Source organism: Telmatherina bonti (assembly GCF_933228915.1).
Source record: "Telmatherina bonti genome assembly, chromosome: 2".
NCBI lineage: Eukaryota > Metazoa > Chordata > Actinopteri > Atheriniformes > Telmatherinidae > Telmatherina > Telmatherina bonti.
In genome coordinates this window covers 17,508,457-17,532,782 of record NC_136620.1, presented here as the reverse complement: position 1 = coordinate 17,532,782, position 24,326 = coordinate 17,508,457, and positions in this window count along the sequence as shown.

Below are 24,326 nucleotides of genomic sequence, written 5' to 3'. Positions count from 1 at the left end.
TCCTGATATCCTTTCACTTCTTTGTGCCTGACATTGTGACTGGAGATACAACCACTGTTGGTGCAGCTTCCCACGAGGTAGTATTGCTACCTCTTTCAACAGCATGAGTGACAGCAGGGACAGCCAATCAAATCTGCAAAAATACAAATAAAAACAAAGTGAACAGCTAAGGAAGTTGGAACTTATAGCACCTGCCGACTGCTTGTTGCAGACAGAATGGTGCAGCACAGGTAGCGCATTTGTTTGTGTGACAGGAAACTTAAGGGACAACTCAGGGCTTGTAGGAAGGTGTTCTTGCTTTCCTTACCCAGGTCTATGCCCTGAGCAGAGTAAAAGCACACTTGGAGATAGAATGGATAGTAAACTTCTACAGACTCCTGTTCAATCTGAACATGTGAAGCTTTGTGGATTTATTTCTCACTGATTGCTTTAGCAAAGAATTTTCACGCTTTTTAATATATCTGGTATGCACTTCAAAACATGTATTTGTTATCTCAACATGTTTACAACAATGAGAAAAAAAACAGCAGAAAAGCAAACTATGCTGCTCAATAACAGTTTATTTATATTTTTACTATTTAAAGACGCATTATGTAATGTTTTGACTTTAAAACTTCTAGTCCCAGACTTGTTCGATGACACAATAACATCATGTGCATTTCTACCCAGCAGCGTCCTCAGGTTCAGAAACCACGCTATACAACTATTACATCTGGGACGAGACTTGACGTTTTACTTCACAGTAAAATAAGGAATTGGCTGTTTTGAACACGCAACGTCACTGATTCAGCAAAGAAATGCAAAAAGATTAAAAGAGAGAAAGGGACAAAACAAAAGTTGTTGTAAGATCGTCTTTTTCTGGCTGGAGAGAGCTAACAGGTCAGGTGGGATGCAAGATGGATGCTGAATTTGTCATTGATAAAGGACGCATGACGGGGAAAATGGCAAAAGTTCTGTAAAGTGTCTTTAAAGACCATCATCAAACAGAAAAAGAGAAAGTTGGTATGAAAAAAGTTAAAATGTTATGGAGAATGATAATAGCAAAGACACAAACTGATATAAATTCCTGCAACACAAACCAATCTCTAAGAAAAAGCTCCAATATGAAGAAGCTGTATGTTAAAGTCTTTAAGGGTATAGTAGGAAACGCACAGTTTTGACTTCACTGTAGTTTGATGCGAAGCTGCAGTCAGCCTCCTCTGCTGGTCAACAGTACACCACCTACCTGATAAGGAAGCCGAGAGTCCTCTGGAAGACTCGATGACCTTTCATCCTGCGTGTCGGATGGTAAGCCCTCTCCTCCAGGTGATGGAAAGATGGAGTGGCAGTGGGGAAGTAACAGGATTACAGCAGGAGGCAGGAAACAGAGAGCTTTTGTTGTGAGCAAACTGGTTGTTCCACACTGAAAGAGACCAAAACTGATTGATTCACTACTGAGTGCAGACTCCTGAATGTCACCTTTTCCTTTCCTTTACTGGACATCACATATTTACCAGTTATATCCACACATCGATAAACAGCTGAGATTCTTGCATATCATCCAAAGTATCCTCTGTGCATGTATTCCTGTATCTTTCATAGCACTTTATTTCTTTCTCTAAGATGAAGATGGAGAACATTGAGAGGACAGATTATGTTGGAGTCAGGAGGAAGTCATAATCTGAAAAAGTGAACAATGACATCAGCTGCTGCTAATGTTGCTCTTTCATTTCAGTCAGAGTGCTTTTAGAGATTCTTTATAATCATTATAAACTAAAAAAAAAAAAGTTTTAACCAAAGAAAAGGAACAAATCTAAAACCACAGATATAATAATAAAGATTTTAAAGTCTACGTTACTACAGAACTTGGGCAGCTTTGGTCTTACCAGGTGAAAAGCTGAACATTATTTGCAGATCAAATTTTTTTCTTGAGGTGTTGTTTGTTGGTTAACTTGTGGTTCGGGTAGAACTGGGAGGCAACCTGTCAGTTTTCAGGACCCATTCTTAAACAACTTCAAGCTTGGCTTCCACCCTGACAACCTTTAAGATCAGCCTTCCTTTTTGATAAATACAGTTAGGAGTGGTCTAGTCGTCGCTTAATCATGCTACTGTGGGTTTAGACTGCAAGGGGACATTCCCAGGATGCACTCAGCACTTCCTTCCTTTTTGTTTTAGTGTTTTTGCTTTTTAATTACCTTGCATACATTTATAACAGTATTAGCAATATGAACTTGTATTTATTGTCTTCTCTTTCAGCAGATCTTGCCAGCTGAGAGTCCTTGAAGCAAGTTCTTCCAAAGGTTTTTCCTAGTAGCAACTCTGCTGTGTACACTCTGGATCGGGGACTGAATCAAAGACGAGATTTGATTCAATCTCTTGGTTTTCTCAGATGGCTGATATATAAAGTGTTATTATGAACTGGACAAATTTAGATTTGTTTTAAGTGCTTGTAAAGGTTGCATAGTTGCTGGTGAGAGTATTTTAGAAAATGCTGATCTACAGAGATTCTCACACACAACCATCAAATCTGTCCAGCCTTGAAGCATGTGTCCTACTAGAACACATCAGGTGTCAATCCTATCAGGTAAGAACAGGAAATTGAGGGTACAATTCACACAGATTCACAAAAACAAACAAACAGACAAAAGAAACAAACAAAAACAAAAAAACTGGACAGAGTTGATTATTGGCCTTAATAATATTTAACCTTTAATCTTTAATAATCAGGTCTGTTTGTCGACGCCAATATAAGGCATTTTGACGCATATCATCCTTTTTGTTTAATCCAACAGCAAATAAGAAATCAATTAAAAAATGGGTTCATTTTGCTGTGATGCAACTGCGCCTCTCTGTCTGCAGTCACTCCCACCCACAGCACCATCTGATTGGCTACATGCACGGCATGTAACAGTCGGCTGTGAAAGCTGTGTGAATGCACAATGCTCACACACACGGCAGAGAAAAGAAAAAGCTTTGCAAGTGGAGAAGCTGGTGAGCAGATGTAAGCATTGTTGAAAGTAAGTGAAGGCAACAGAATCTGTCATAATTGTAATAAACATCCCAGTCCTGTACAACTCACAACTACTAGCAACATTAATGTGAGCGCAGTAAGGTTATATAAACATAAGTGGCAGCTCTGCTGGCTCACAGTCCCTCCACACGTGTCTGTTTCTTGAAACAAGGTCGCTGATAATATCTATGTGGAAATAGTCTGTGATAGTTGCATGTGTGTGTGTAAAAGAGTAAGTAAAATATTTAGTTTAATTACAGGGAAGCATGTTGAGGGGGTGATTAGAGAATAGTTTGAGTGTGTTTGTGTGGCTGCAAGAGGAGACAGAAACTGACAGAAAAACAGCATGTGTCTCAGAGAAAACTGTTGGGCAATATTAACTGTTTAATACCAAGTCATTTAACTTTTTCTGTGTTGACTGAGGGAGCTTAAGAACAAACTGACACACTGTTAGATGAAATATGTTCTGAAGCTGATTTGGAAGGAGCAGGATGTTGCTGTTTTACCACCTGAGACATCTTTAAGACAACACAGCTGTATCATAAAGCCTGGATGGTGGGTTGCAGAAAGCTAGTTGTTGTACTGTTAATTTGCTGTTTATTGTTTCTCCTTATGGTAGTCGCAAACTTCAAACTTTCGAAACCAGTTCAAGACTTATCTGTTCAGGTCAAACAGATTTTCTTTTTTAAAAGTGCTTGTTGGTGCCCAAGCCCTACATGATTTTCTGTTTTCTAGACCTCCAAAACTGCAAACGGACGGATATTTTACTTACCTGATTTAGCTTACCATGACATTTACATTTAGCTTGTGTCACAAGAGCAGAATTAAAAGCTTACAAGTCGTTGGATGGGTAGCTGATCGCCAGCTGTGGAAAATTCCACAAACTTTTTCCTCTTTAAGGCAAAGGTAAGTTAAAGAAAAGACAGGCACTTTTTTTTTTTTTCCAGTGCTTGGGATGCCTGCATGCTATATTTAGTAATTAACTTTCTTTTGACAAACATTGCTATTCTATGTCTGTTTTTTGACACAAGAAAGAAAAAAAATGTGTTTTTTTTCTGTTATTAACAATGAAACTATCACATTTACAACAGTGAATGTTGAATTGGTCAAACAGCCAACTAACTTCATTGCAATCACATTTACACTGAGAGAAACTTGGTTTGTTGGCTTCTCAACACCAATAAAATGCTACCTCACACAGCTTAGAGCGCTTAATTATATGGTTTGATTGCAGCGACCCATTTATGCAGTTCATCAGGGTAAGCAGTCTGAAAAATGAAACCCCATCATCTGCAATCTGACTTGAATATTCAAAGACACAGTGTGCCAATGTACCATTATTTTTTTCCAAAACAAAAAGCAAGTGGTTTAACCTGAGCAGTACTCACCACGAACGTAGTCGATGTGCAAGTCCCGTGATCAGTGATATAAGCTAAGAATGGTCACAGGTGTCAAACTCCAGCACTTGGGAGCCAATATTCAGCAGGTTTCTGTTATCTCCATACTCCAAAACCACTGACAAAAATGAATGAATACGTTAAGAAGCTGTTGAATCCATTTGATTTAAATCAGGTGTGTTGGTGCATAGAAACAATAAAATTATGCTCGATACTGGCTCTCGAGGACTGGAGTTTGATACCCCTTATATGAACTGGATGGTCTGGTCCAATCTGTTGGTTTCCTTATGTAGGCTATTATGAACTGGCTTTCATTATGTTTTTTTTCTGTCTGTAAAGCGTCTTGAGATGGCATTGCTGTCACGGGTGGAGGTGAGGGATGGTGAAGGTGTGGACCCAAATGCAGAGACGAGGGAAACAGGGATGCAGATTCCAGACTAATATAATAAAACGGAGGCACTCAGGGGACTTACACAAACAACAAAGCACAACACAATGATCCAGCAACCAAGAACTGAAACTGAGGGGTATAAATACTGGAGAACCAGAAACAGGTGTACAGATTGAACTAAAACAAGACCAGGTGAACTCAATGAACAGGCAACCAATAAAGCTAAACAACAAACAAGAGAACCAAACAGGAAAAACTACAAAATAAAACAGGTATACCTGAAACTAAGGCACAGCACAAACCACATCATGACAATTGCCATGATTTGACGCTATATAAATAAAGTTGAGGGGGGGGGGGCAGTGGGGCTTGGGAGGGAGAGGGATGGGGAGGGTGCTGGTGAGGGGGGGATAAGAAGCAGCTGGAGGGTTGTGGGGAGGGGTTGTTGGGGGGATGGTCTACGGACGTGTCCTTGTCCTTGGGGATCCCGCCCATGGTATCGTGGTGGCGCCGGCCCGCGATGGTTTTGCTCTGGGTGGTCCTGGGGCCTGTGGGCTGCCGGCTCTCTGTGCGGCCCGCGCTTCGGCACCCGGCACCCGCCAGGCCGGCTTGCCATCGCCCTGTGCTACCCGGTGCCCCTGCCTCGTCGCGCCGGGTGGCGCCTGCCTGGAGGCTTCCACTGCTCTGGGCTCGGGGGACGGAGGCTCTCTCTGCTTTGCCTGCCCGGGCTCTGTGCACGGTGGGCTTGCCGGGCACTGGGGGCCTTGGGTTCCTCCCCCTATGCCTCGGGTCGTGGTCGTGCTCCCCTACAAGCAGATCTTTGATGATCACAGGTTGAACACTCACACGTGCACGCCCACAAAGCGCTCATCTTCCCATCTGCTTTCTACTAAATGTTGCTGATGACTCTCTGTAGGTATGTTTAATAACGGTTGGTATTGTAATTGTTATTTTATTAATTCATTTACTTTTTTTAACTTTTATTTTTCATTTTTTTGTCTGTTTTTGAATATTGTCACTATCCTACTTATGTCTTGTTGTATTTTTTCAGTACTTTATATTGTTTTGCAAATACTGTAACTTTAGCAGCTTAGACACACCTTTCTTTTCTCTCTCTTTTTCCTCCTTTCATTTCCTCTTTTTTTTTCCTCTTTCCCTGCCAGGTCCAGCTCGGCCATATCAAGACTGACGATGATTGCAAAATGATAAAAGGAAAAAAAATAAAAAAATGATCATAATAATAAAAATATTCAGATTATCAAGGGCAGCTATATACATGAGATGTCTCCCTTGACAGAGCAAATCTGTCTGGCAAAAATATGGCACGCAGATTGCTGTTCTGTATGCTGAGATGCTGGACAGGACAGGTTAATAAATAAATAAATAAATAAATAAAGTTGAACTGAATTGAATTGAATGGCATTCAGGGATAAATAGTCTCTCCTGTTGCTATTGTATTATTTTTTTCATCTACATTAATTGTTAGTAATTTTGCAGTTGAATGACAGGTTCTCTGCTTATCATATGTTTTTAAAATATAGCATTTACATAATGAAATCAGCTACGGGTTTTACAAATGCTGTAATAAAATAAGCATGATGAACTAACCATATGGCTCTGTGATGGACTGCCGACTTGTCCAGGGTGTACCCTGCCTCTCACCCAATGATTGCTGGGATAGGCTCCAGAGACTAAGTGGTTAAGAAAATGGATGGAAGGATGGAATTAACCATATTTTGCTAAATAAACATCATGCTTCAATGGCATTTAAACAAGGTTTAGTGTTGGAGTTTGAATTATTACAAAATTTTAAGATCAATATTTTCACATTTATTGCAAATTAATGTCCACTCCAACTATCAGTTATTGACCCCCATGACTAATAATAATCGGTATTGGTATCAGCCCTGAAAAAAAAAACTATGGCAGTCTTTCTGTAAAAAAAACTTTATCTTGACCAGTAAGTCTTCACTTTCCGTGTTCAGACAGTATGCTTCGGGATAGGTGCAAACAACATGAAAGCATGCATCCATCCCGTGCTGTAACAGTGATTCAGTAATGTAATGGTATGGGTTCTTTTAAACTGTCACTTTGGAAGCCCTCAGCAACAATGTGGGGTGATTTAACCACCACAGCATGAAGCTTTATGAACACAGTGTAGCATTTTCTGATAGCTACTTCCAGCAGGTTAAGGCACCAAGTCACAAAGCTCAAATAATCTTCAACTAATAAAAAATGAAAATCATATCCACAGATTAGTCAGTCATTGTTTTTATGAAAAGAAAGAAAAATACTCAAAAGTCACAACAAATCAGTTTTTTTACAGGACTTCTGGCCTTGCTCTTCAGCTTATGGTTGAAGCGACTCATGAAAATGACCAGCTAAGTTATACCCGACATAACTTCATATAGACATTATGTGTAATCTGCAGCTTTGACTGTTAAGTGGCCAATTGAATCTTTTGCATATAGAAAAATACACTTTTGTCATCAATCTGTAGCTTTGTTAAGATCTGGAACAAGTTGTCTCAGATATTAACGTATGTACTTTAATTAGTTTGTTGTTGGTTATCATACAGTCACTGGTGTGTTTACTGACTGGAAAACAAACAACAAACTTGAGAATACAAGTCCAGAGTATCCCGTTTCATTCTGTGTTGTTATACAACAGGAGAATGAGAAAATGTGAGCCCATCACATCTTGCAAACAAGCTCATGCTTCAATTATTTAAACTGAAAAGCCTTTGACACTCATTCGTACATATGGTGTGTGCTAAGTGTAAAATACGTCATAATTTAGGTTAATGGGAAATGGCATGACTCTCCAGAGGAGCCTGCATATGTTGCTACACTGAGTGTATGTGCATCTCATAATGTTAATGTTACATGTATGATGAGCATTTTATGGGAAGCTGCTGCATTTTTCATGACTTATGCATGAAATTAAAAGCTGCTGCGCTGAGCACAGTATGGTGGCCATTGATTTATCCACTAAGGGCTCATCCTGCAGCCTGAACAGGACCACTACACAAAACTTTGCCAAGAGAGATTATATGATGAAAAGAACTCTTAATCTTAAATTACATGTACAATGTACAGTTTTATTGAATTATTTGAGATAATTTACACAGTCAGAGAGAAGCAGACTTTAACAAAGCTTGATGAAATTGAGTTAAATCTATCTTGTAGGTATCAAACATACATTTAGATTTCATTGATACATTTATATTACATTTCATATCATGGGTTGTCCATAGCGAACACCATGTTCAGGCATAAGTGTCCACATGTGCGTTTGACAGCAAGACACTCAAAGATGCTCATTGATGAGTTCTGTAGTCGTGTCATCTGACTTTGGCAAATTTTTTGGAACAGATGAGTGAAGAAGGGGCAGAACTGCAAACAGCTGTCACCTGGCAGGTTGGCTCAGAGGGTAGGGTCACTCTCCCAAGCCAATATCACGTGTGTTTTGGTAAAAGTAGGTACCTTTTTTTTATATTTTGTAAATAATGTCTCAAATAACTCAATAACTGACAAAAGTATCTATATTGCACAGTGCACAATAACTTATGAGACTTCAGCTCCTTTCCAATTATTGTTTATACATATTAATGCATTTTGTGACCTTTTCTGTCTCTTAGTTGATTAAACAAACATGTAAAAATTGAAATGTCACAAGAGACTGAAACTCCACCAGATCCTCATGCTGTTTGCAAAAGCTGCAGACTGCACCTACAATATCTTGAATGAAGCAGGCTTCAACAATGATGGTGTTTGGGCCTAAGCTTATCTGTATCATGCGTGTCTGCTTTAAAATGATGCAGTGAGGGTTTAATAAAAACTAGCAAGTTTAGTTTCTTTTCATTATCTCCCTGTTAAATCCAGAATATAATTTAATATTCTTTAAGAACACGTAATCATTCACTTGCATGGAAAGTTGTACTGCAGTATTCTATGTATCTATAGAGCAAAAGGCTGGGTCATAGTTATATGAGATAAAAAAAAAAGAGTCTATAAGTTCCTGTTAAAATAATTGTAAAAGAGAATCAATAAAATACCTTTCATTCTCGTACCCATCAATCCATGAAGAGCTGAGAGATTATAAACCCGTACAAAGACCTTCAAGCTCCTCTGTATACCAAAGATCTCATAGTCAGTGTTGTGCAAGACCATGCTTTTCATAAACTAGTTCAATGTTCAGTTCATTTTAGTTCTTTTAAGTTAGAACTAAAAATCAGAGCCCCAACTGGACAAACCTGTAACTAACAAACTAACCTTGCTGGAGAGTCTTACCCTGAAGGCCGTAGGAAGTGTAATCTGGGTCGCTTGGGGCTGCTGGCAGGGGCTCTTGCGCTTTTATAATGGCTTATCTTTTTTAATAACGAGGACTTGCAGATATCCTTTAAACTGGACATATGCTTTAACTCTGCATCTCGTCAAATTAGAAATCGATGAGGCTGATATTCTAAGTTGCTTTTTAGGTGCAGTGAGACATAACTTGCATAGAAATGTCAGAATTTTACTATCAGAATCTTTTGCAGACAACTGGTAGTGTTCCCATAAGTAGCAAAACAAACATGCGATGCTCACACTGCATCTGCAGATCATCTCCTTTCACCTCCATTTGTCATTTCAGATTGGGACTCAATGATTACTGCCTACATTTTCACTGGTGCTACACCAACTTCACACGATGTGACCCACTATGCACTGCATGCGAGAGCAGTGCATAGTATGAAGTTGGTGTAGCACCAGTGAAAATGTAGGCAGTAACTGTACAGGACCGCACATAATCCAATCACTTTCATGTTCAAGTTCTTTACAAATGTGTTGCGTTCACGTCAGCGTTTATAGAAAAATAGTCTTATTTAATAAATGTGTTCATTTGAACTCCGCTTATAGTTCCATATATTCCAAAAAGAGCTCTTCGACTGCAGGTTTATTTGTTGTTCCCAGAATCTCTGAAGTCGGGGCTCCACTAAATGTGGAAGCGGTACCGAAGTGCTGCGGAGCGGCTCTGCTGAGCTTTCCACCTGTCACCATTTCCACCAGGAACGATTCAGAGCAGATTCTGAGGGTGGATTCTCAGTACACTCGATCACATGAGGATTGCTGCGTTGTTCGATAGTTGGTGTACTTAGACTTTAGAGTGAAGAATAAACCAGCAAAGAAGTTAACTTGCCAGTCCCACAAGGTCTTGCATGTCTGCTCTTTATTTCTTTATTGTAGGGATGTGTGGTGACAAAACAATACAAAATGGTGCAGCTTTCCACCTCCAAGAGAAATGGCTTGTTGTCTTTGGTGTGAGGATCAAGAGAGACCCTCACCTGATGGCTTGGTGCTGGTGCTGCTGGTCATGAGGAAAAGTTAATGTTTCAGAATAAAATGCGACATGTAGCCTTTTAGTTGTAAAATCCACCAGATCCACTTTACTGTTCATCAACGGTTTCGGATCACAGGACATTTACTCCTACCGGGTCCAAGTATGATGTAAAATACAGCACTGATCTGTTACTGCAAGGCTTACTGAATGCTTTCACATCATTTGAACGTCAGAAATTATATTTTCAACAGCACAAACTCAGGTGGTGAAAATGACCATCTGTGACTGAAATACGTATAAATGATTATATTTCCTCTGTTGTTTACATACTAAAAGATAAGAACTAGGTTTAATTAACCTTTTTTTTTTGGTTTTAGGAAAAGTCATGGGGCTAGCAAATCTCCATGATTTTATTTGATAAAGATTTTGGAAATGCAAAATTGAAAATGGTCAAAATGACTGTCTGAGCTGTTTTGTGTTAAATGCACCGAATGTAAACAAAATAAAGATTTAGCTTTAAGATATTGACCTACTCATCACTTTTTCACAAGAAAAGTAAAATCAAAAGTGACATTTCAAGATGGAGTGAAACCTTTGGGTTTGCTGTGGGGCCCTGAGTCATCTCTCCCCATACCGTAAAGCTTCCCCTGGATGAGTAGAGTCTGAGACCCTGAGAAGTAATAGTAAGTGGTTTTTTGAGTTACTGTTGCCTTTCTACTTTCTTGAATTTATTTTTCCCACAAGATAACAACAATTCTTGAAAGATAATAATTTCATTCAAACCTGCCTAAAAATGACCACATGCCAGATTATAAATTAGCAGCTCTTGACTGTATTATTCACATCAGTCACATATTAATTGACAACCCACACCACAAGCTAAACTACACAAACTTCATTTTGTGTGGGATAAGATTGTCTGAAAAGGGTAAAAATTGGACTTATGATCATTATGGTGGTTATACATTAAGGAGACACTCAGAAAGTAAGCATTTAATTAATTTCATCACCAGTCTTTCTGTCACCAATGTGAAAGTGTGCAGTTTGAAGGTGTGGGTGTGGCCAAGTGGTTGAGGAGCTTTAATTAGAGCTGACAGAATGGAAATGGGTTTCTAAAAGGGTTGGCAGAGAAGGTGAATCACCTCATTTAGATGTCAGGTGAGTGGTCAAGAGCAGCAGCTGTTCTCATTTGCAAAGAGAGAAAATAGTGATTTCAACCTGCATAGTCTCATCTTTTCTATTTCTATCAGAGGTTTTGAACATTGAGAGAAGGCATTTTAGTTTTTTGTTTCGCAGTGCTTATCAGGAACTGTTACCTATAAATAGTAAACTTGTAAGTTGTGAGCCTGTTGATTTGTGACTGTTTTTCTAACTCTTAATTCAGGATCTGCATTGCATCCTGTCTCTTCTCTGGGATCTCACCAGAGAGCAAAAGTCAGTCTCATGTTGAGTCTTGTCTTATCTCTTGCTCTTTAATTATCTCTGTTTATTTTCCTTGGTTCCTCCAATAGTTTTGTCTTCCTTTGATAAATTAGCCTCTGTGTTGTGCTGTCATGTGACATAATGTCTCAAAGCAAAATGCAACTCTCAAATGATACGCTGGGCTGTCAGTGTACAAAACGAGTCAAAAGCTCAAGTTTTAAGATCTGAAACTTAAGCTGGTGTTGTTATAAAATGACAGGATGTTTAAAATAAGAATATTTTCCATTCTTTGTTCAGATTCCTTCAACTATTTATGTATGCTATTCAGCCATCACGAAATATAAATAAATTTTTAACTGTGATTTTATTTTACCTTGATTTATTTTATTCCATTTGATTTTATTTATCTTATTTTAGTTTAATGACAAGCCTGATTCAGATTCTTTAGGTTTCTCTCTCTCTCTCTCTTATGATTCATAAACACACATTAGGAATCTAATTTGAGAATCTGGAAAGCTGAATTAAAACGCATGCAGATCAGATTCCTGATTATACACAAAGCTAACATTTTAATAGAATCATACCAGTGGGTTTCAGCATTTTATCAAGCTCTGCTTAAGTCACATTTAGTGTTTAAAATGTCCAGATTTGTTAAAAAAACAGAAAACATCAGGACTGTAAGACTGAAGAACATTAATGATCCATTCTAAATGTTAAACTTGTCTTTCATTGCATTGCATTTCTTTGCAGAATCAGCCTTGGTGGGTATTTAAAATGGCTGGTGCGCTGATATTCTCTTGCTAGTGTGTGACATGGTGTGTAAAGCAAAACTCAAATGCGACGTCATGCAGCATCCCAGAAAAAAAAAAAACAAAAGTTATGAAGTGCAGTCTCTCAGCCTCAGGAGGCTGCTGGGCAGTGAAGCCTCCAGAAATGTACATAATGGAATTCACTCTGCCGTCAAACGAGTCAGGAATGCAAAGTTTCATGGTCAGGAAAATATAACGCTTTTAATTAAAGTAAGGTGTAACAAAAAGGTACAAAGTCATAAAAAAAATTCTACATACTTCATGAAACATGAGAATTAATTTTGAAAGGACCTAATAAAAACTCCTTTGACAGACACTTGAAATATGCAGCTCGGTGGCTTGTTAGCTGTTTGATGTTAGTGCAAATGTGCATTATGCAGAAAAACCAGTGCCAACCCTGGAAACACCCCTACATGGCAACATTTAAAAAAAAAAAAAAAAAAAAAGCAGTTGCCCCCAGCAGGATAATGTGCTCATTACCTCCTCAGGATCAGGCTGAAAGCCAAGCCAAAAGGGCCCAAATGTCAATGTCCCGGTCTGATCAAGTAACTTCAGGATGCACTTAAAATGACCCACCTTGCAACCAAAAGGACAGATAAAAGAATTAGCTGCAGATATCTCAGTGCCAACCATAACAGACACCCAAGAGGTCCAATTACCACTGGGTGAGGCAAAGGGAGGCCCTACAGTAGACCGTATATTACCATTTACATATATCCTGTGTGAAAACCAGCCAACGCCTCGTCCCTTGTGTGTTTCTGTGGTCTGAAGCAAATGAATTAAAGGTTAAGACTGAAAAAAAAATAGGTGGAAAAAAATGGAACAAACCTTTTCATGGTGAAAGAAAAGAAGAAAGAAAGCCTCATTTCATGCAAAGTTCCCCTTCTAGATAGCGTGGCAAACAGCAAAAAAACAAACAGGCGCCTATTATTGAGACAGGGTGCAGGTCTCAAGCTGTTTTTCTGGGCCACTCCTAGTTTTAGCTCTGTATACTTATTATGATTTAATGAGAGCTTTTAAAATTTAAAATCAATGTTAACAAAATAACAAGTTACCCTCCAAGTCTAAAATCTGTCTCCCAGCCACTTCTGCAGCTGTTCACAGGAAATGGACTTCAGGCTCCTTGTAGGTTATGGGCATTGCATCGGCACCCGGAGACATGGGTTCTTGTGAAGTCCACAGGCTTCTGGAGACAGCATAGTTTGCTGGCGGTATTAAACTATGACTATGACTCTCATTGATTTTTAACATTTTATTAAACACATAATAATGACATAAGGATATCATAGGTATGACCAGGTTTGTGATGGTTTCCATCTATGTGTATAAAAGTGGGCTAATACTACTGAGGAGGAGAAGTAGGCCAGAATATAAAGTTAATAAATAAAAGAAGATAATGTAAGAGCAGAGAGGCCTCAGAGAACTCACCCCATGTGCTGCGCAGTGTTTTTAGTTCACATGAAGCCAGAAAACTGACAACGTCACACAGCAGGAAGTTGTCTTGAGCTGTTGGTTAGACAATCAGCTGTGTGTACGTGTGTTTTACATCTGTAAGTACTCAGTCTGAGGAAGATTGATTTGTGGCTACAAATCACTTGCATGCAACTTTTTGTTTGTGTGTCTGTGTTTGTGATAATTAATGGGCACAGCATTATTATTTGGTTTAGATATAAGATCATTATCTCGTGATTAAATATCCCACTATCTACTTTATATTCCTTCCCAGCTGAGAAAATGGCTACAGTATGATGCTGTCTCAAAAAACCATCTCACAATTACATTCTGATTGTCTGACAGTAGATTGATTCGTTGTTCTTTTCCTGGGTTAGCTGTTAGGGTTTGTCTGTCAGCGAAGTGGCAAGATGCCGAAACGTTTCAGGCTGGCAAACACAAGTCGTCTTTCTGCTGGGATGCGAACAAACCCTAACCCATCAGACAGAAACCTGATTAGGTCGAATCAATAAACAATTATGTAGGATAAAATTTGGAAGAAGCATTATTGTAGACAAGGGCTGTTAATCTGATCATCTTCAACTTTAGGTGTATTTTAAGGTATATTCCCTTTGAGGTCAGTGGGGAAGTGTGTCCAAACTTTTTACGAGTACTGTAACAGTGAGGCTAATCAGAAAAAAAGGCTTCAGTTTACTGGGGAGCATAAAGATTGGAATCTGGAGGAATGGAAGAAGGTCATGTGGTCTGATGAGTCCAGACTGACCCTGCTCCAGAGTGATGGGAGCATCAGGGGACGGAGAGAGGCGCGTCACCTTGGGTGTACATCACCTTTCACTCAAACATAGCTAGGAGGAACTCCATCACCTTTACAACCTTCAGCAAGGTAAAGCCAGTGCAGAAAACAGATAGATGGAGGTCAGATGAGCCCATGATTATTATTATTTTTTTTATTTTTTACACAATTTTCAGCCTCACATAAGAGACATTTTTGAAGAATAGCCTGAAGCATGTTGCAAGACTGCAATTATTTTCAACTGTAGTCAGAAGATAAAGAGATATTTCAACTTCCTGTTATTACTGCAAAGCTTTACGTTCTGGTTTCCCAAAGATGAGTCTGTTTTCCTTGCAAATGATTTAAAACTCAGCTGCATGTATCATGATGAACAGAATAGAGACGATCCACTTTGCACCAGGGCTAGACTGTTATTTTTCTCACTGTGAAGAAGCTTAGACAGCTCCAGCATGCAGTTCTGTTCTTATTGTCCTGCAGTTTTAGTCAGTAGAGATTTATGAATATTTAGCTTCTTTTGAAAGCGTTAGTTGTTTTGTGCAGCTTTGTTTATTGTTTATCAGTAGATATGAGGATTTCCTTCTCACATTGGATGAGTTTCTATTTGGTTTCATAAAAACACCAAAAAGTTTTCATTATCATGAATAATATATAAACATTGAAGCACTTTCCTCAAGTAAAAACAATACAAAAAAAAATACTGCAAACAAAAATATCTCAATTAATCACAAAGGTAAAATTGTAATAAATATTACAATGGTGCTGCTTTTACCTGTTTATCAGATTTACTTTTATCCTGTCAAACAAGAACAGCTGTCATCTGCAATTTATATAGATATAGATATGTCCTTTTATTTAGCAGCTCAATGCAATATGGTTTTAGTTTAGTTTTATTTAAAGACTAAAACAAACCTTAAGATGAACATTCATTTTCACTTTTGGGGAGCAGCCAAAGAAACAAAAAGAAGTAAATAATATTTATAGTCCGAAATTAAAATTTTGGTCTGTTGGATTTACCTTTTTAATTATCTTAATTATCATATCATATCATATCATATCATATCATATCATATCATATCATATCATATCATATCATATCATATAATATCATATTATATCATATCATATATGATATATTATCATTTCACATTTATTTGTTGAAGTGTATATTATATTATATTATATTATATTATATTATATTATATTATATTATATTATATTATATTATTTTTCATGTTTTCATATTTCTTTGTTGAAGTGTTTCGAGTCAGATCTTAGATGAATAGAATGTATTTTATTATATTAATTTAGCTAGATCTATTCCTTTTTCATCTTTGCTCATCACATTTTACAATGCAAAACACTTTTTGCTACTTGATGCAAAGAGCTGAACAAATGAAAATAAATGAATGTACAATGCTTAAAATCTATACTGTATGACTGGAAAATAAATGTGTTGTTGTTAGACACATCCACGCTAAAAGATGAAGGAAAAAGTCAAGTGCCGGGACTTGGTACCACAATATTGTTCAAAAGGCACCCATTAGTGTTTCTGTTCTTTTCTGTTGCTTTCCTCAGCTGTACTGTTGTCTTACCACATGATGATCCAGAATTAAAATAAAGGTCTTTCTCTTTTAAAACTGTTGAATTTGCCAGCAGCCTGTCTGAAAGTGTGAAGGTTATGTGTGATTTTGGACCTGTAATAATGAACTGTGTATCTAATGTTGTTGTTATAATTGGGGAGGTTCCTTGTGACCCGATAGATCCACATTGTGTTTCCAAACGCTGTCCCCTGGCTGAGAAAGCTGCTTGTGTTGCAGAGGGTGAAGACCAGCCAGCCCGTTGCTGCATGGTAATAATAAACACTGCTGTGACACCGCTGACTAACTGAGAGTGTCTTTTTCACAATTTTGGGATGATAAGAAATCCAGTAATTCTAAATATAACTGATGACTAGGAGAGGGATAAAACATCAATTCAAAGTTTGTTTTTACTACAACATTCCAGTCAAATGATTGTTGGTACTAACTTTAATGAATTACTTATAATAGTTTATCTGTGTTGTCTATAAATAAATCCCAAAGTGCTGCCGTTATCAGCTCAGCTAAAAAAAAAGGAAGCAACTGCGTCTCACTTGATTTTCTTTCTCTCTCTGCTTTCTTTCTTTTTTGGTTGTTTGATTTTCCTTTCTTGGGGAAAGACATGATTTCTCTCTGTGTCTTGTAGGTATCTGACTATGTTAGACATACGTTGTGCACAGTGTTGCCATTTCTTGCGAGAAAAACAAGCAACCAGTCCAATAAAAACCAACCCAAAAAGAGGAAACTTGGCTCCTTGCAAAAGAAAAATATTGTGTAAACACAATAAAAATATGAATTAGTTTAACTTTGAAATTGTGATTTAAATAAAACATACATACTCATCCTAAAATGAAATGTGAAATTGTGTAACGAATGCAAGTGTATGTTCAATACCTTTTTAACGATCTGAACATCTTTGAAGATGAAGAAGATAGTGGTTCATTCCAGAGAGGGGATGACGACTAGCAGGAATGATCTCCAGTATCTTTCTGTCTTGCTTGCTGAAAAAGTCTCTCTCCACACACTGCTGTTTCTTCACTGTGTTATGTCAACGATGTGAGGAATCATCATGTATCTTCAGCAGCTTGTGCAGCATTCTAGCCGCCTCAGAGTTATCCCACCACAGAACCAGCCTTTGTGACTAGTTTGTCCAGTCTCTTGTAGCCTCCGACTCTGATGCTGCTGTCCCAACAGATGGCTGCAAAGGTGATTGCTGTTTCCTAAACAGACTTATGGAAAATATCCAACAAGTGGTGCAGACATTGAATGATCTTAGATAAGTAAAATCTGCTCTGTGATGAGATGTGTGACAGTTCCAGTCTAGTCTGCTATCTGGATTAAATCTGAGCTACTTGTATAACCTCCCAGGTTGTAGACAATGTCTTGTGTACTGTAGTGCTGGAGGAGGAGCAGTTGCCTTGGAAAGTTGGTGGATCCCAGGATTTCCCTGACTACATGCTTAAGTGTTCTTTGGAAAGACACTAAACCCTGTGTTGCCCCCCCGGAGCATCTGTTGGGGTATGGGTGAATGTTCTGTGGAGTGTAAAGTGGTTTAAGTGGTCACCTTATTTGGAAAAGCACTCTATAAGTCCATCCATTTACTCCTGTTCCTACTGAAGTCAACAATTATATCTTTTATTTTATTTGTGTTCAAGAGAAAAACAGGACTTGAATATGGGACTCGAACTCGAGTCACGCTTAATTTGAATGTCCAGTGACTTGAGACCTGACTTGGACTCGTACTTAAATGACTTGTGACTTGACTCGAAATTGCAATTTCAAACTTGTGAACAATCTTTAATTTCCTATACTTTCCTCTTGTCTCCTCTGTCCGGTCACCAGTCTCCTGTCTGTGACTCATTTCCTCAGACCTAACACTGACGTAGCTTCACACAGACACAGAAGCGCGTGTGAGAAAACAACCAAAACAATAGCAACCCCAGCTAACACACATGCTACTGCACCTCTTTTGGTGATAACTTTTTGATATAAAAACTTCACCCAAGATTCAAATTAGAGAGGAGCCAAATTGCAGCATCTGTGGGCTAAGAATACAGGACGCCAGATCCACAACCGCCAACTTTATCCGCCACCTCAAAACACACCAAGAGGTTACTAACCGTTAAATGAAAGCTAATATTAGCATCAATGTTAGCAACGAGCTTATACATATATATATATATATATATATATATATATATATATATATATATATATATATATATATATATATATATATATATACATATATATGTATATATATATATATATATATATATATATATATATATATATATATATATATATATATATATATATATATGTTTATTGATTTGGTTGTAACAAATCAATAAACATAAGTGCTATTAGTCTGTTTTACTATTAAAGAAGTTGGAATGATGCATTTCTGTGACACTTCCCTACACAAAAAGTTCATTTTTAACTCTTCACTCCCAGAGTGATGTTTTTATTAAGTTTGATGTTGGAGTGTAATAAATATGTTTATTGATTTGGTTGTAACAAATCAATAAACATAAGTGCTATTAGTCTGTTTTACTATTAAAGAAGTTGGAATGATGCATTTCTGTGACACTTCCCTACACAAAAAGTTCATTTTTAACTCTTCACTCCCAGAGTGATGTTTTTATTAAGTTTGATGTTGGAGTGTAATAAATATGTTTATTGATTTGGTTGTAACAAATCAATAAACATAAGTGCTATTAGTCTGTTTTACTATTAAAGAAGTTGGAATGATGCATTTCTGTGACACTTCCCTACACAAAAAGTTCATTTTTAACTCTTCACTCCCAGAGTGATGTTTTTATTAAGTTTGATGTTGGAGTGTAATAAATATGTTTATTGATTTGGTTGTAACAAATCAATAAACATAAGTGCTATTAGTCTGTTTTACTATTAAAGAAGTTGGAATGATGCATTTCTGTGACACTTCCCTACACAAAAAGTTCATTTTTAACTCTTCACTCCCAGAGTGATGTTTTTATTAAGTTTGATGTTGGAGTGTAATAAATATGTTTATTGATTTGGTTGTAACAAATCAATAAACATAAGTGCTATTAGTCTGTTTTACTATTAAAGAAGTTGGAATGATGCATTTCTGTGACACTTCCCTACACAAAAAGTTCATTTTTAACTCTTCACTCCCAGAGTGATGTTTTTATTAAGTTTGATGTTGGAGTGTAATAAATATGTTTATTGATTTGGTTGTAACAAATCAATAAACATAAGTGCTATTAGTCTGTTTTACTATTAAAGAAGTTGGAATGATGCATTTCTGTGACACTTCCCTACACAAAAAGTTCATTTTTAACTCTTCACTCCCAGAGTGATGTTTTTATTAAGTTTGATGTTGGAGTGTAATAAATATGTTTATTGATTTGGTTGTAACAAATCAATAAACATAAGTGCTATTAGTCTGTTTTACTATTAAAGAAGTTGGAATGATGCATTTCTGTGACACTTCCCTACACAAAAAGTTCATTTTTAACTCTTCACTCCCAGAGTGATGTTTTTATTAAGTTTGATGTTGGAGTGTAATATTGCTTCAGCTGAAGTGGTGGCATCTGGATACCAAAGCATATCATGCTCATATGTTAAATACTAGTCATTGGACGAAATAGCAGCACAACTCAAGAATGAAAATGTGTTGACAGTTTCTTTTTGCTCAGTACAGTCATTTATTGTATATTATATCACAATGTGGGTGTTTGTCATCTTTTACAGCGATCTGGTGATGTGTATGTGAATGTGTGGCGTGTATGTGTGATTGGAAGGGCTCTGAAAGTCTCCGCTCCCATAAACGTGTCATTGTTGGCTCTGTTCATCTTTGGTCTGTAAAAATGAAACAGAGTTTTGTGCCAAACAGAAGAAGTCCATCCAGCATGGCACTGTTATTTGCTTGTCAAATCTCTTGGGGGGTGAGGGGGGAAAAAACAAGAAAAATCCCTTTTTTCCCCAGGTGGCAATTTCCACAATTCACCCCCAGCATGAAACAGGAAGTGCTGGTGTGTCATCCTGCGGTTCTGACGGCGGCTGTGATTCTTCTTTAGCAGCTGCAGAAGCTGCAGAAGCTCCATTTGGCGATGGTGGATGATGAGCGATGGGACTCATTCTCTCTCAGGGAAAACTGTGTCATCGCCGCCGCTGTCAGGAGACCTGGAGGTCAGACAACAGGGTTCAGACAGAAACCCCCAAAACACTTAAAAACACCTGCAGGTCTACAACAAACTGGCTCTCTGCAGAAAAGACAATAAGCTATAATCCAATGTTTATTTTTAGCACGATGCATAATACTGTAATACAACATAAATGTGTAAAATAGTTAGTTTGTCAATGATTTCAGGCCCTATAATGTATCACCTGCCCAGGGTATTACCTGCTAACAGATTAAGCAGCTATAAAATAATGAAAATAAATGTTTTCATTCTTTCATTTGCAAAAGTTTTCAGGCTGTATGGTTGTGCAGGAAGTCAAGTGAATCCTTAATTCTATTAAATTAATTCTTACATCAGCACACATTTCCATCCTTTTTCTTCAAACTGGAGTTATAATGTTAAAAATATAAATAAATAAAACAAGTGTTAATTATTTATTTATTCATTTTTTTTAGATAATGTATAGCCAAGAGATTTCAGAGATTATATAGCAAAGATCTAGTTCCATATATTCAGAACACTTGGCTGTCAGACTGCAGGTTTACGTGTGATTCCTGGAGTTACCAGAGTCTTACAATGGGAAGCAGAGCCCATGGCTTTCAGGCCCCCTTCTCATGGAACCAGCTCCCAGTTTGGGTTGGGCAGACACCCTCTCTAACTTTAAGATCACTCTTAAAACCTTCCTTTCTGATCAATACATATGTTATACTGTTATATGTATAAACATATGACAATCTTGGCATCATTAATGCATTCCTGGTCTCCGCAGGTCTTCTTAGCTAAAAGTTGCAGTGCATGTTGGTCTCTGTCCTCTCCACCCCAACCAGCCAAGGCATACTGCCCTCCCTGAGCCTGGTTCTGACAGAAGTTTTCCTTTCCTATTCTATTCTACAGGTTTTCCTTGCTCAGGATGGGGAACTGGATTCAAGTTGAAATTTGCTGCAATCTGTTGGTTTTCCTTTATTTGTTAGGAATTGGCATAAATTGATGTCTGTGTAAAGTGTCCTGAGATGACGTTGTTGTGTGGTGCTATACAAATAAAACAGAACTGCATTCATATTAGAGCAGTATAATACAGAGTGAGGGTAGTGTCTTGATATATATAAATATGACAGCAGTGATTTTTTTTGTCTATTTTTTTCTAGTTGTGTAGTTTGAACAGTATTAACTGTTTTTAAAATCTCGATGAATTGAATGTGCTTTGTTTGTCACTTGTCCTTATTGAATGTCTGAAAAAGAAAAGTGAAAACAAAAGCATTTTTACACGAAGCAGGAAAAAATGTCTCATGCTAGGACTACTTTCAGCAGTAAATTTCTCCAGTGGCTAACATGTGATGACTATGTGGACAACAGGGGGAAACGTGACAAAACAAATGTCCTTGATGCTTTTAACTTTTTTTTACCCTTTAAAAGCTGCAATGGAAATGGTCTGTCAGTGTCCATACTGTTACTTTTATGCAAAGTGGTTTTTCTCAGTGTATCATCAAGTGCCTCATATTTCTATGACCTGTGCAGCTAAGACACAATAGTTAATGGACAATGACATAAAAATGCTGAAATTATGCCATGAATATAAAAAAAAATCCACAGCATCTTCTTCTTTTTTTTTTTTTTTTTATCAAATAAACACACAAAACATCTATAAAAGTACAGATATAAAAATACTTCTTTACACGCTACAAGTTATTGCAACAGTCTGTCTGCGTTTATGTGATACAGAGTAGAGTACAAAACATTTTGTGGGTATTTTAGGGGTTTATATATATATATTTAAATAAGGTTATGACACTTTGAAAGCCTAAATATACAAAAATACATTTTTCTTTTTATGTAACTGGGTTTAGGTTAGTGTTTCTAAAAAAGCAACCAGTGGACCGAAATATTGACAAAAGCTGAGAAATATTGACGAGTTTGGTTTTGAAACGGAAAATTTTCATGGAGACGTAGGAACTGTACTGTAAGCTCACTTGTAGTAATCATGGCAGTTCCTTCCTCTGCTCCGACTTCTTAGAGGTAAGTTTACCTCGTTCCTGTGCACCACATATACTGTAATACGACAACGTCATAAACTCAAAAGAACAAAGAAAAATAAAAAGACGACTTTGTTATAATAGCTTTTATTTTAAAGCAGCTAACAGCATTATATGGAACTCTATTTGAAAAGGGCTAAAATTAAGAAAAATATAAACAATTAAAATAATATAAACATATGAAAAAGGTTTAATTAGTTTTGATTTTGAACTTTTGCTGCATTTCACTTTAGTTCCATCTAACATACAGAGCCTAGAGGACATCCTCTGTGATGAAGGCTTTAAATTAAAAACACAAAACTTGCCAAGCAGGAACACTTCATCCCCGTCGCTGCTGTGAAGAAGGAGCTCTCTTGTAATTACTTTCTGGTGAAGACTCACCAGACAAAGACAAGGAAGCAGTAGTGGCAGCACCTCTGAGCTGCTCACCTCTGAATTATTTATATCCGCCCTGTTTGACTGCAGCTGGAATCCTAAAAGAGCCGTAGGAGTCAGACAAGGACGAGCTGGATTACGCTGAAGAGCCGCGCATGGCTCTGAAACAGTATTAACACAGAGACCTTCTCCAACGGCTCTGCTCGCACCTGATTAAAAACTGAGGAGTGTTTGGAACATTTCAAACGTGCTGCTATCAGTCACACACACCAAACACTGTCAGCGCTGCTGTGATGCACTGTGTTCAGGAAGTCACAGGACGGTGTAGACGTCAGAAATAATGGAGAAAAAGAAGTCTTATTGGAGTTTTCAGGTCTTTTGAATCATGTGCACTTTTGCATAAATTGCAAATCTTTTTTTTTTTTTTTCCTAATGATAATGCAACCATAATCTGAAGTTTGAAGTGTTATGCAGTACTGGCTGGCATCAGGTTGGATCCGCTTTTCTATCCAAACTGCTTCAATCCTTCGTGATTATGTGTGATCTTAACCTGTATATGACTCATGCGCTGTGTTAACCATAAATCAAGCTTTTTAGGCCTTGTTTCACGCTAATTTAACCATCCCAGACTGTGAATAATAATATAACTCTGAAGGTGGATCCTTCTGGAACATATTTCCCAAATAATGTAAGTAAAACAAAAAAAAAAAAGAAAAAAAAAAAAAAGCTTGAATTAATACATCAGCTTTTCCATATTCATTTTGAGACTACGACATTTAAGATCTTTGTCAATCAAATGAGAAAAATAAAAACTTTGGCTTTCACCAAACTAAATACATCACAAGAAAGAATTTGGGTGTGACAAGCTTTTGTACCTTAATAAATAAAATCACCATTTAAAATAGCATTTTGTATAGAGAATATGTTTGTTTAAATATTGAGTCTGGATTTAAATTAATTTATATTGTATATTATGATTTATTGTGTGTATTACCACTATTTATTGTTCAAGTTTTATTGTAATGTAATACAATTTCTATTAATTCTCAGAGATCCTGTAAAATGTTAGGGTATTATTTATGAGGGGGTTTTGGACTAGATAAGTGTTCAACTTCTTCCAAGACCCTTTTCGAACTTAAGAAGCTTGTTTTGTTTGTTGTAATGACTTTTTGTTCTGTTTTAAACTTTGTTTTTTTGGTTTGAAATAAATTCTTAGAAAAAAAAAAGGTGTGATGATCTGAAACATTTAATCGTGACAAATTTGCAAAATAGTGAAATCAGCAGGGGCAAATACATTCACAGCACTGTAGCTGCTGCAACACAACAAAATCCTATTCAAGATCCACAGAGGAGCTACTTTACGTTGTCAGGAGCAGTTTGAGAACTTTCCAGCATTAGATTTGACTTGGAGATGTTCCAGGGACAGTGACCCAGTGGGACAGTGTCTGAAACTGGCCTCAATAGCACCTCAGCACTAAAACTACTGTAACTTGTAGAAAGAAATTAGAGTCAGTACACTGCTTTATAAAGGTAATCTCCCTCACAGGTTTTATATGGAAATAAACAAATCACTATGGAATAGTGTTGAAAAATGAAG